Raw genomic sequence first — 10,497 nt, forward strand, 5'->3', positions numbered from 1 at the left:
CTAGAGCCAGACATCCTGGAATGTGAAGTCAAGTGGGCCTTAGGAAATATCACTGCAAACAAAGGTAGTGGAGGTGGTGGAATTCCAGTTGAGCTATTTCAAATCCTAAAAGATGATGCTGTGAAAGTGCTGAACACAATATGCCACCAAATTTGGAAAACTCGGCAGTGGCCATAGGACTGGAAAAGGTCAGTTTTCATCCCAATCCCAAAGAAAGGCAATGCCAAAGAAGGTTCAAACGACCTCACAATTGCACTCATCTCACACGCTAGTAAAGTAGTGCTTAAAATTCTCCAAGCCAGGCTTCAGCAATATGTGAACGGTGAACTTCCAGATGTTCAGGCTGGTTTTAGAAAAGGCAGAGGAACCAGAGATCAAATTGCCAACATCCACTGGATCATCAAAAAAGCAAGAGAGATCCAGAAAAACATCTATTTCTGCTTTATTGACTATTCCAAAACCTTTGACTGTGTGGATCACAATAAACTGTGGAAAATTCTGAAAGAGATGGGAATACCAGGCCACCTGATCTGCCTCTTGATACACCTGTATGCAGGTCAGGAAGCAACAGTTAGAACTGGTCATGGAACAACAGACTGGCTCCAAATAGGAAAAGGAGTACGTCAAGGCTGTATATTGTCACCCTGCTTATTTAACTTATATGCAGAGTACATCATGAGAAACGCTGGGCTGGAGGAAGCACAAGCTGGAATCAAGATTGCCGGGAGAAATATCAATAACTTCAGATACGCAGATGACACCACCCTTATGGCAGAAAATGAAGAAGAACTAAGAGCCTCTTGAGGAAAGTGAAAGAGGAGAGTGAAAAAGTTGGCTTAAAGCTCAACATTCAGAAAACTAAGATCATGGCATCTGGTCCCATCACTTCATGGCAAATAGATGGGGAAACAGTGGAAACAGTGGCTGACTTTATTTTTTCGACCTCCAAAATCACTGCAGATGGTGATTGCAGCCATGAAATTAAAAGACGCTTAATCCTTGGAAGGAAAGTTATGACCAACCTAGACAGCATATTAAAAAGCAGAGACATTACTTTGCCAACAAAGGTCCATCTAGTCAAGGCTATGGTTTTTCCAGTAGTCATATATGGATGTGAAAGTTGGACTATAAAGAAAGCTGAGCAGCGAAGAATTGATGCTTTTGAAGTGTGTTGTTGGAGAAGACTCTTGAGAGTCCCTTGGACTGCAAGGAGATCCAACCAGTCCATCCTAAAGGAGATCAGCCCTGGGTGTTCACTGGAAGGACTGATGTTGAAGCTGAGGCTCCAATACTTTGACCACCTGATGGGGAGAGCTGACTCATTTGAAAAGACCCTGATGCTGGGAAAGGTTGAACATGGGAGAAGAAGGGGCATACAGAGGATGAGATGGTTGGATGGTATCACCAACTCAATAGACATGAGTTTGGTAAACTCTGGGAGTTGGTGATGGACAGGGAGGCCTGGCGTGCTGCAGTCCAAGGGGTCGCATAGAGTCGGACACGACTGAGTGACTGAACTAACTGAACTGAACTGAGACCGTATAGCATTAGTCTCAAACTTCAGCATGCCTCAGAATCATTTGGAGAGCTTGTTAAAACACAGATTTCTGGGCCTCACCCCTAGGGTCTCTGACTGAGCAGATCTATGAAGAGCCCCTCAGATTTGCATTTCTAACAAATTCCCAGGTGAGGACAGATGCTCCAGTCATGGGGTCCACACTTTGAGAAATACTGTTATGTGAGAAGTAGGAATAATACCTGGAGTGTAACTGGCATGCAAAATGCACTTGACTAATAAATTAGGATACTCAAATTTGTCTCAGTTCAGTCAGTACACATTTACTGAGTACCTCCTGTATGCCAGGCACCAGGTTAATTACAGGGCTACAAATATCAGGCCTTGATTCTATAACTGAAAAGGAGAATTACCTAGAACTGCACTGTCTAGTACAATAGCCACTGCATGTGGCTGCTGAGCACTAGAATTAGGCACTTAAGAAAAAGAATATTTAATTTTTATTCATTATAACTTAAGTTGAAATATTAAAGCGGTATATAATATTTGTCCATTAATCATAGCTATATAGTTTTGACAGGACTATATTTTATTTGAACTGTTGAAAATTTGACATCCAAACTGGTATTTAAGGGTAAAATGCACATCGGATTTCAAAGATTTAGTGTGGATAAAAAAAAGTTAAATATCTCATTATGTTGATTACACATGATAATATTGGGACCTATCTAGGTTAAATAAAACATGTACTGAAGTCATTTTCACCTGTTAATTGTTACATTTTCAATGCGACTGTTAAGAAAAAAACATTAAATCACATGGTTTGCATTATATTTTTATTGGGCTGTGCTGATCAGGAATCTCACTTCAGTCTCTTAGACTATTAATTGCCCATCAATCAATTGGAATCCTGGAGTAGAGGGGAGGAGTAGTAGATTAGTGATCTCTGAAAGCCCTGTAGGCTCTGAAATCTGTGATTCCTGCAAGACAAAGTGCCAGGAGATAATCTTTCCTTTCTGCTTTTCCTCCAGCATTGGGCAAACCTGCCAAATATCTCCCTTTGAATGCCATGACAGCCCACTCTCCATCTGCAGTTCAGAGAAAAAGATGAAGATTGAATCTCCTTAAGCCGCAGAGGACTACATCTTAGGCTCACATACCAATACCATACATTTTCTAACTGGGCTAAACTTCTTCCACATATCTCTATAAAACCAAGTGAGAACAGGCTTGTTTTTGTTGTATATAGCAAAATGCTGGCCTCCCTTCCAACTTTAAGCATCCCTCCTATAGCAAAAAAATGTCATTAATTGAAATGCCAACTGTTTATTAAATGGCCTCCAAGTTCAAAAAAGATGAAATTTGCTTTTGCCATGTATAAATGAAATTTTTAAAAATGAAAACAATATACCCATGTTTGTAGCAGCATTATTCACAATCACCAAAATGTGGAAGCAATGCAAGTGTTCATCAAATGGATGAATGGATAAATAAAGTGTGATGTGTACATACAGTGGAATATTACTTAAATTTAAAAAAAAAAAAAGGAAATTCTGACACATGCTGAAACATGGATGAATTTTGAAAACGTTATGCTAAGCGGAATAAGCCAGTCACAGACCAACAAATGGTGTATGATTTTACTTATATAACATTGTTGAATTTATGGACACAGAGAGAATGGTGGTTTTGAGACACTAGAGGGAGGAGGAATGGGGAGTTAGTGTTTAATGGGTACAGAGTTTCAATGTGAGAAAATCAAAAAGTTCTAGGGATCAGTGGTAGTGATGGTTCCAGAACAAGGTAAATGTAGTTAATGCCACAGAATTTTATATTTAAAATTGTATGTTCTGTATAAGTCACCACAATTAACAGAAAAAAAAAATGAAAACAATCCATTATCTAACATTATGAACCTGTCTTCCATCTCTTTCACTCTACTATCCCTGAAGCTTACAAAATCCTAGAGAATTGTTAATAACGCAACTAACACTAATACTCACTCTGTGTTTTTAGAGCATTTTAGCATTTATAATACACTTAAAATATGATTTCACTTGAAGTAACAGTTCACTGCCAATTGTGTTATAGAAACCTGTAACTAACTACACTGAGGATTAAGATTCAATGATATGCCCAAGGTCATTAAGGCTGAGTTGTAGCAGGGCCAAGATTCTGTCCGCATGTTCTGACTCTGCATCATAGCAGATCTTTATTTTGGGTTCTGAGCCAGACCATGGGGTAAACTTCAAACACTCCAGAAACCCAAGCTGTTTTAGAAACAGCTAGCTATAGAACTATCTTGAACCAATCAAGGAAAAAGACCAGCCCCAGACAAATTGTGGTGGGGTTGAAAATTTTCTTTAGCAAATTTCTAACTTCCCCTCTTATCCTGCCATCTCCTGCCTGGTCTTATGTCATCTCCTAAGACAGCCAGCACTTTGCCACTACTTCAAAAAGACTGCTTTCCAGTAATGGCTCTCAGGACAGCTCTAGACATACCCCTGCCCCCTTCTCCACTAAAACTTACCCAACCCATGTCTCTGTCACTTTTTATAGCTTTGCTAAACTCTTGACTGATGAACAATTAAGTCACATTCAGAAGAGCAGTGCCCCTCTGTGCTCAGTCGCTCAGTTGTGTCTGACTCTTTGTAACCCTAGTGGTGCCCCCCTAGTGGTGCTCCCCTAGCGGTGGTTTTATTCTTGAAAGTAATTCCTTAGAGATGTGCATGCGTGCTAAGGCACTTCATTCATGTCTGACTCTTTGTGACCCTATGGACTGTAGCTTACCAGGCTCTGTCCGTGGGGATTCTCCAGACAAGAACACTGGAGGGGGTTGCCATGTGCTCCTCTAGAGGATCTTCCCGACCCAGGGATTGAACCCATGTCTCTTGCATCTCCTGCATTGGCAGGCAGGTTCCTAGTACCACATAGGAAGCCCTTCTTAGAGATAGCAGTGTCTTAAAGGAATAAACAATCAAAGGGGAAATTTGGGCAGATCAGAAATGAGGTCATTTCAGACTTGGTGTCTTTAGTCAAATTATGAGAACAACTGTCTGTTCATTTATAGGTGAAGGTCCTATTCAAAGTGAATAAAGGGAAATCTTAATTCACCACTAAGATGCTTTGGCCACAGTCCTGAAAGTTAGGATGTAGAAATCTACACAAAGTCCTAAAGAGCCACGTGGGTGTCATCTGTAGTCACCATTTTCGGTCATCCTCTGAGGCACTGCTTGTCTCAGATCTGTCATTTGGTGCACTGTGAATGGAACCACATTGAGGGCCTCATGATGGCTTGGTACAGTTTGCTTACTGAAATAGACTCATGTTATCAAGAGAATAAAAGATTTCAAAGATGAATTACAAACTAGAAACATTAATAAACTGAAATCTTACAGTATCTTCTGCATTGACCACAACTTCATCTTCCATCTAGTATAGAACTAAAATAGTACAGATTTTACCAAAATCATGGAAACCCTAAAGACTACTTCTACCTAGGGTTGATCAGATTTCTCTTCCAAATTATAATTTCCTCAGAGTAATGCTTTTGGTGAGGAGGACACAGCCACCCACTCCAGGCTGTAGTCCACGGGGTAGCAAAGTGCAGCACAATGCGTTTGGTAATTTTCCTTTTGCAGATACAAAACAAATACGGGCTAAAAATTCATGTTAAGTAGCAAGCAGAAGCCAATGTGAAGTAAGTATGTTTTCGTATTATAACATTGAGGTATCACAAGGCCATTTTTTACTTAGCTTTTGCTATTTTGAAAAAAATAACAGTCAGTGTCAGAAAGAGATAAGCATTCTCATAGCCTGCTCAGTGTTGCCAAGAACCTTTAAAATAACTAGACTTTTTTTCTTAGCTATATCTTTTGTCAGAATCTAAGAGAAGTAAACAGAGTTGTGCATTTCATAATAGAGAAGAGTCTTAGAAACAACTTAAAATATCCACCTATGATGAAATTGAATAAATTAAGGCAAGCCACATGAGGAAATATTACATATCCACTAAAAGTAATGTTTCTTTGAGAGTATTTTAACAATTTTTATTTTAAATTTAATTTTGCATAGAGAATATTTGAATAATACATATATAATATTTAATGGTTCAAAAAGTATTCAATCAAATGTCCTTACCTCTAATCATTCCCTTGGAGATAAAAAGTATTACCAATTTCTTATTTATCATGCCAGAGATATTTTATACAGATTCTAATTATGTGAGTAAAATGTTTGTTTTCCCTCTAGGGCATTCATATTGAATTTTTAGCTTTTAAAAGAGAGCAGTACTCAACTCCAAGAATCTCAGTTCTTAGAATAGTTTCCTATGAGATTTCCAAAATTTTCATTGTAGAAGAAGAAGTGTCATTGCTAGAAATCCTATTTGCCCACCTGTCTATAGAAACATTCAAATTAAGAGCAAAACAAATAAGGAATTATAGTTATGCAGGCACTTTCCCTCCAAACTCCTAATAGTTTGATGGGTGAATGGGAATAAAGAGTTTTCCCCTCTCTCAGCCTAGCCTACAGCCCCTAGAAGACTATACTTCTGGCATAAATGTGCACAACAAGCAAAGAACCCCCCAGTCTTGGCACGGTGACAAGGAAGAACCACATTCTCACCTTAAAAGCAAGACTAGACCTAAAGCTTAGCTTAGTTCATGGTCAGCAGAACAGTCTGCTGCCCACTCCAGCACCAACTATTCCCGCTTCCATCACGCTGAGGCCAGGGGTCCAGCTAGCCCATCACAGTGCACTTAACTCCCGTTCTGGCCCTCCATCAGCACCTCCACCTCCTGGTTCTTGGAGGAAGCTTCACAAACCCTGGAGAGCAACCCTCACCCACTGTTTACCCCAACAGAATAAAATGTCTTCCACTGTGGCTTTTTTGTTGCGATTTTGTCCTTTTTTCCCCAGATAAAAACCCTAAAATGTGAATCTTGTTATATAAGCTATTTATTGACTTTCTGGATCCAGCATATAATTAGCACTCAATAATTTTTCAGAGAGCTGCCTTAATGAATGAATTTTGCATTGTTTCAAAGACTGTTTTTTTAAAAGATGTATGCATGATGCCTTTTGGCATTGCATGTTATAGTAAATAAAAGCAGCACAGGTGGAAGTTCTTGTGGCAAGAAGAGAAGTTGTGGAGTGGTGCTTGAGAAAGGTTTGATGCAGCATTTGGTTCTCAAAGCACTAATGATGGCAGGATTCCTGGCATGCCAAGCTGTGGTCTATCCATTGCAGCTGACCTTACTAACAGATGGTTATGTCCCTAAGCTGTTTTGTCTGAACTGAACCAGACATGCAGAGTGAAAATAATAATAATAACAATAATGACACTTGAATTATATAGCATCTTTTTCCCCTGAAGAGCCCCAGTGTTTGGCCAGCAATTCCTTTCCTTGTATCTGGTTATTTAATACCTTTCCTTCTGTTTTATTAAGAAATTCTTCATTATGTAAATTGGTTTCATTTATAAATGGTAAACATTTTCAAATTTGTAACTGTGCATGGTAACGTACATTAAAATGTGCCATACAAAGTACTGTTATTTATGATAACTATTATTGCCGTTATAATTAGTATAAAAATGACAACATTTATAATGCTCTCCCGAAATAACAGGCAACGTGTGAGCTAGATAACTGTGAGTATAAAGGAACACTGGCCCAGGCAGTTAGTGTGCATTTGGTAAGAATTTATTACTGAATTAATTGGTAGGTGTAATTTTACCTGTCACAGAATTACACGGAGTAAGAACCAGCTTGGGAGATGAGGTCCCATGTGCAAGAAGGCATGCTCTGTGGGACAGCCCTTCTTGACATATGACGTGACAAGTCATAAGAGTTCCAATACTGAGCCCCGAAACAGAGATGTGGGTCTCTGGGAGGACTCTCAGCCTCTAGAAATGAGGACAATGCACATACCCAGCATGCTTGGGTTTGTGGCTGTTTTCTGGCCTAGGGGGTGGCAGCCTTAGCCATGGGGTAGGCAGTTTTCATGCTTAATAATGACCACGATTTGTGGACTGACTTTCTATCTGCCAACCATGTGCTAATTACCTTACAACAAAATTTCATTTTAGTCTTTTCAGCAGCCCTTTGAGGAACCATCACACTAATTTAATAGATGGGGAAATTTTGATGCAGACAGGTGGATCGTCTTGACCAAGTATGCATCTCTTAAGTGGACTAGAGCATGAGTATAGGTCGAAAGCCCATGCCACAAACCAGTGGCTCTCCAAGTGTGATCCTCAGTCCACTGGGAGGGCCTTGAATTCCTCCAGACCAGTTTTAAGGTAAATATGACAAGCCGTTCTTTATAGTTCTTATTATAAGCAAATGACAATCCCACAGTTTCATTTTTATGTAAAACTAAGGACAAATGCCGGAGAAGGCAATGGCACCCCACTCCAGTACTCTGGCCTGGAAAAATTCCATGGATGGAGGAGCCTGGTAGACTATAGTCCATGGGGTCGCTGGGAGTCGGACACAACTGAGCGACTTCACTTTCACTTTTCACTTTCATGCACTGGAGAAGGAAATGGCTACCCTCTCCAGTGTTCTTGCCTGGAGAATCCCAGGGACGGGGGAGCCTGGTGGGCTGCCGTCTATGGGGTCGCACAGAGTCGGACACGACTGAAGCGACTTAGCAGAGCAGCAGCAAGGACAAATGTGGGCTTCCCCTTTGGCTCAGTGGTAAAGAATTTGCCTGCAATACAAGAGCCACAGGAGACGCAGGTTCAATCCCTGAGTCAGGAAGATCCCCTGGAGGAGGGCATGGCAACCCACTCCAGTATTCTTGCTTGGAGAATCCCATGGACAGAGGAGCCTGGTGGTCTACAAGTCTATAGGGTCACAGAGAGTCGGACACGACTGAAGCAACTTAGCAGGCAGGCACACAAGGACAAATCTACTAGTAACTTAATTGGTGGGATACAGGGAGTTATTAAAGTGTTGATACTCAAAAACTAAAATTGTCATGGTATTATATAGTTTATAGATAACTCTAACATTATTCTATATTATTATAAGATTTCAGACTAAGATCACATTATAAATTTGTTACTTTATGTATATTAGTCAGGCTTCCCTGGTAGCTCAGTCAGGATTCTCCAGAGAAACAGGACCAGCTGGTTATATAGAGAGGAGATTTATTATAGAAATTGGTTCACACTGTCGTGAAGACCAAGAAGTCCCACAGCATATCATCTGCAAGCTGGAGAATCAGGTAAGCTTATGGTATCATACAGTCCAAGGCCAAAGGCCTGAGAACCAGGGCAGCCAATGGTATAACTCCCATTCTGAGGCTGAAGGCCTAAGATCTGTAGGGCCAGTGATGTAAGCCTAGAATCCAAAGCCTAAGAACCAACAGTTTAGGTGTCAGAGTACAGGGGAAGATGAATGTCCCAGCTCAAGACGAGAAACGGAATTCGCCCTTTCTTGCCTTTTGTTCTACTCAAGTTCCCTATGAGTCAGCTAATTCCTGCTCACATTGGTGAGGGCAGATCTTATTTACTTAGTCTACTTTACTTATTTACTTAGTCTACTAAATTGAATGCTAATCTTCCAGAAACACCTGAAAAACACACTCAGACACAATGTTTTACCAGCTGTCTGGGCATCTCTTAGCCCATTCAAGTTGACACATAAAAATCAACCATCACAATATGTAATCATACAGATAATTGGAAATCCGCTAGAAGGTGGAAACAGGTCAAATGGGAGAATAGTGCGAGGTCTTTGCCTTGCTTTAGTGTGTTACAATAAAAACCATTGAGTACCACTGCCCCAGGGCTTCCTTGGTGGCTCAGATGGTTAAGAATCTGCCTGCAATGTGGGAGACCTGAGTTTGATCCCTGGGTAGGGAAGATCCCCTGGAGGAGGGCATGGCAACCCACTGCAGTATTCTTGTCTGGAGAATCCCCATGGACAGAGGAGTCTGGCGGGCTACAGTCCACGGGGTCACACAGAGTCAGACATGACTGAGCAACTAAGCACAGCACCACTGTCCCAACTATTTTGCTAAACTGGAAGGGGAGAAGGGTTTGTCTTAGTCCATTCACTCTACTAGAACAAAATACCATACCCTGAGTGGTCTAAAAACAACTGGAGTTTATTTCTCACATTTCTGGAAGCTGGGAGTTTGAGGTCAAGGCACCAGCAGAGTTGGGTCTGGGTGCTCTTCAGGGCTGCAGACTGCCAGCTTCTCACTGTATCCTCACAGGGTAGAAAAAAAAGAGCTAGCCAGCCCTCTTGTAAGGGTACTAATCACATTCAAGAGGATTCCACTATCTGGACCTAATTACCTCCTGAAGTCCCCACCTCCTAATACTATCACATCAGGGGCTAGGATTTCAACAAATGAATTCTGGGGACACCCAAACAGTGAGTCCACGCAGAGTTTATTCCTCTACCTGTGAACTGAACAGACCATGCTGGTGTTATTTTCCTATACATGAAGAGAAATCTAAAGAACAAAATGTTATTTTGTTTTTCTCATATTCCTATAATTTACATACGATTCTTTTTAAAATGTTCTATTGTTATTTTCTGAACTAACGATCTAGAATCTCAAATAAGACAGGACACACCCAATGCTGATGCTTAGCTCTGTTTTCATTTCTACATTGATTCAGTTTTTGAGTAAATATTATTTGTATCCTTTCCTGTTTTAATGTATCCCAATGATTCTGTCTTTTTCATACCATAAGCAATATTAGCTTCTCACTGAGGTCATTTAGTCTCTCTTCAGAAAATCAGAATAAGCACTTTTCTGAAACATACCTAAGGGAGCTGCTACTCCAACACATCACCCGTCAACTGCCTTTAGCAAACAAAAGATAATTTTTAGATTCTGAGCATTAACTTTTCTTGGGCCCATTAGCTGCAGGGGCATGGGTAAATTGGGTTATTCAGTCTCTGAGCATTTCTGTCACAGAGTCAAAGATGTATATTATTGCCCTTTATTTATTG

The sequence above is a fragment of the Giraffa tippelskirchi genome, chromosome 1, assembly GCF_054371585.1.
Source record: "Giraffa tippelskirchi isolate mGirTip1 chromosome 1, T2T-mGirTip1v1.2.pri, whole genome shotgun sequence".
NCBI lineage: Eukaryota > Metazoa > Chordata > Mammalia > Artiodactyla > Giraffidae > Giraffa > Giraffa tippelskirchi.